This window comes from Arachis ipaensis, chromosome B06 (assembly GCF_000816755.2).
Source record: "Arachis ipaensis cultivar K30076 chromosome B06, Araip1.1, whole genome shotgun sequence".
Lineage (NCBI taxonomy): Eukaryota > Viridiplantae > Streptophyta > Magnoliopsida > Fabales > Fabaceae > Arachis > Arachis ipaensis.
The window spans coordinates 123,061,739-123,065,349 of NC_029790.2; positions in this window are offsets into that span (position 1 = coordinate 123,061,739).

Below are 3,611 nucleotides of genomic sequence, written 5' to 3' on the forward strand. Positions count from 1 at the left end.
TAAATATAATATTTATAAAAATTTGTAATCTGTAACATATTTATCTATATACATAATATTTTATATTTCGAATACAATATCTAAAAATCATGTGTTTAGACATATTGATCTCTAAGATAAAGAATATTATTTTTATTGTGATAAAATTAAAATGGTCAAGATGAATGCCCATTAATATGGGCGGCTGGTTTTATTCTCAATACTTAACTTCTCAAGGCAAACCAAATTAATGAAGTTGAAAAATATAAAATTTTTTTGTCTATAAATAGAGAAGCAACTGAGGAACACTATACACAGCAATAAACAATTCTCTCTCTCTTTTAGGTTAGCAATAAACAATTCTCCCTCTTTTTTACGTTGCAATACTTCTTTCTCTCTTATATACATCACAATATATAATATTAGTAAACATATTAACTATCTCTATTATATTGAGATAGTAATTGTGATAAATACTACTACTAGAATTATCTAATTATACTTCTTTATTTTATTTTATATTACTTCATCCTTATTTATTTAGTTGTTTTACAACACGTTATCAGCACGAGACTCTAACCAAATTTTAGAAGACTCCAGGTAACAAATTTTTATTGTGTCGAAGCTCTCTCATCTTGAATTTAATGCTCTTGATATATCTGGACATAATTATTTATCATGGATACTTGATCTTGATTCAATGGATCTTGGAGATACCATTAAGGCTGAAAATAATACATCCCAGAAGAATAAAGCCAAAATCATTATTTTTCTTTGTCGTCATCTTGACGTGTAATTGAAAAATGAATATCTCACATTAAAAGATCCTGCAAATCTGTGGAAAGACCTTGAAGAAAGGTACAACCATGTGATACTTCCTCAAGCCCGATATGTTATAGAAAACTTTCTCGACCTTCTGTTTCGAATGTGCTCCTGCAGCAGCAGTATCGAGAAAAATGATTTAAATATTTTTTGAGCTAATTTCTTGCCTTCTTGTTGCTGAGCGCAACAATGAGTTACTCTTAAAAAATCATGAAACGCGCCCAGCTGGTGCCGCCCCATTTCCTGAAGTAAATGCGGCAAATCATAACCCCAGAAGAGGTAAATGGCAAAATTTTAGTAGCAAGAAAATTTATGGAAGGAAAATGAATTATGTTCATAAGAAAGGATCTCACCAGAAGTGGGATAAAAAAAGAAACAATGGGCAAAGTAAATCAATTGAGGATAAATGCTTCCGTTGTGGTGGAAAGGGCCATTAGTAACGTATCTGTCGTATCTCAAGGTACCTAGTTGATCTTTATCAAGCATCCTTGAAAAAGGATGACAAAGGAAAGGAAACAAATTTTGTTTCAAATTATGAAAATTCCACCACTCATTATGATGTATCTAATTTCTTTGAGGATCCTAAAGGAAATATTGGCTATTTGATCAATGATGAAATAATTTAATATGTGTGTTTGTTAAGTATTCATGTGAATAATTTTACTGTGCATGTACTTTTACTCATTTTATTATTATTATTCTTATTATTATTATTATTATTATTATTATTATTATTATTTGCCTTTGAAGAAAAATAGTAAGGGCATATTGTGAAGATATTTGACTTGCGGATAGTGCAAGTTTGCACACTATTCTTAAAAGTGATATATATTTTACTCATCTTGTGCCAAAAGAAGAATATGTTAATATTATTATTGGCTCAGGCAATGTGATAGAAGGCTCCGGAAGAGCTATAATTTTGTTTTCTGGAGGAACAAAATTCGTAATAAATAATGCACTATTATCTACCAAGTCTCTGAGGAACTTGTTGAGTTTCAAAGATATTCGCCGAAATAGATATCATATTGAAACTATGAATGAGGAAAATCATGCGTACTTATGTATCACAACTCATGATTTAAATAAAAAGGTTATATTAGAAAAGTTACCCTCACTTTCATCTGGGTTATATTATGTCAAGATTAGTGCAATTGAATCACATGCCACTGTAAACCAGTAGTTTACTAGCCCAAATGAATTCATAACTTGGCACGACCGATTGGGTCATCCAGGAACAACCATGATGCAGAGAATTATTGAAAACTCCCATGGACATTCACTAAAGAACCAGAAGATTCTTAAATTTAGTGAATTCTGTTGTGCTGCATGTTCTCAGGGGAAGTTAATTTTAAGGCCATCACCAATAAAGATTGGATTTGAGTCCCCTGAATTCCTAGAAAGGATTCAAGGCGATATATGTGGACCTATTCATCCACCATGTAGATCTTTAGATATTTTATGGTCCTAATAGACGCATCTTCGAGATGGTCACATGTGTGCTTATTGTCTTCTCGCAACCTGGCATTTGCGAGATTACTGGCTCAAATTATTTGATTAAAAGCACAGTTTCCAGAAAATTCAATCAAAGTAATTTGTCTTGATAATGCTGGTGAATTTACTTCCCAAGAATTTGATGTTTATTGTATGGCTAATAGAATAAGTGTTGAACATCCAGTAGCTTATGTTCACACACAAAATGAGTTAGCAGAATCACTTATTAAACGCCTCATTGCTAGACCCTTACTTATGAGAACAAATCTCCCAACCTCGGTTTGGGGCGTGCTATTTACATGCCGCAGCACTTATTCTTTTGAGGCCAACGAGTTACCATCAGTTCTCTTCTATGCAATTAGCTTTTGGCCAGCAGCCAAATGTTTCCCATTTAAGAATATTTGGGTGTGCAATATATGTTCCCATTGCACTACCTAATCGCACCAAAATGGGACCCCAAAGAAAATTGGGGATATATATTGGATATGATTATCCCTCTATAGTGAGGTATCTTAAGATACAAACTGGAGATGTATTTAAAGCCCGGTTTATAGATTGTCATTTTGATGAATCAAAATTTCCAACATTAGGGGAGAGAATAAGCTTCCTTAAAAGGAACTTAATTGAAATGCATCATCATTGATGCATTTAGATCCTCAATCAGGGCAATGTGAACTAGAAGTTCAAAAGATTATACATTTGCAAAGAATAGCAAATGAATTGCCTGATGCATTTTCCGATACAAAGAGGATAACCAAATCTTATATACCAGCGAAAAATGCCCCAATTCGAATTGATTTCCCAGTAGGACAAGTAGCCACTGAAGCAAACTCATGCCAGAAGCGTGGCAGGCCTGTCGGTTCCAAAGGCAAAAATTCTTGAAAAAGAAAAGAGGTAAATACTATTCCTGTTGAAAAAGACATAGTAAAGACACCTGCAGTTGTCCAAAATTCTGATATAGTTTTAATGCCAGAAGACGTTCAGGTACCTGAAAGTTGTGAAAATGACGATATCTCGATAAATTATGTCTTTACAGGAGAGAAATGGGATCGAAATAAGACAATTGTCAATGAAATATTTGCATATAATGTGGCATTAACTATCATGCATGAAAGTAAGGATCTTAAGCCAAGATCAGTCGAAGAATGTCGACAAAGGAATGATTGACCAAAATGGAAAGAAGCCATGAAGGCTGAGTTAGACTCACTTGCAAAACGTGAAGTCTTTGGACCTGTAGTCCGTACACCTGAAGATGTAAAACCTGTTGGATACCGATGGATATTTGTGAGAAAACGAAATGAGACAAATGAAGTTGTGTG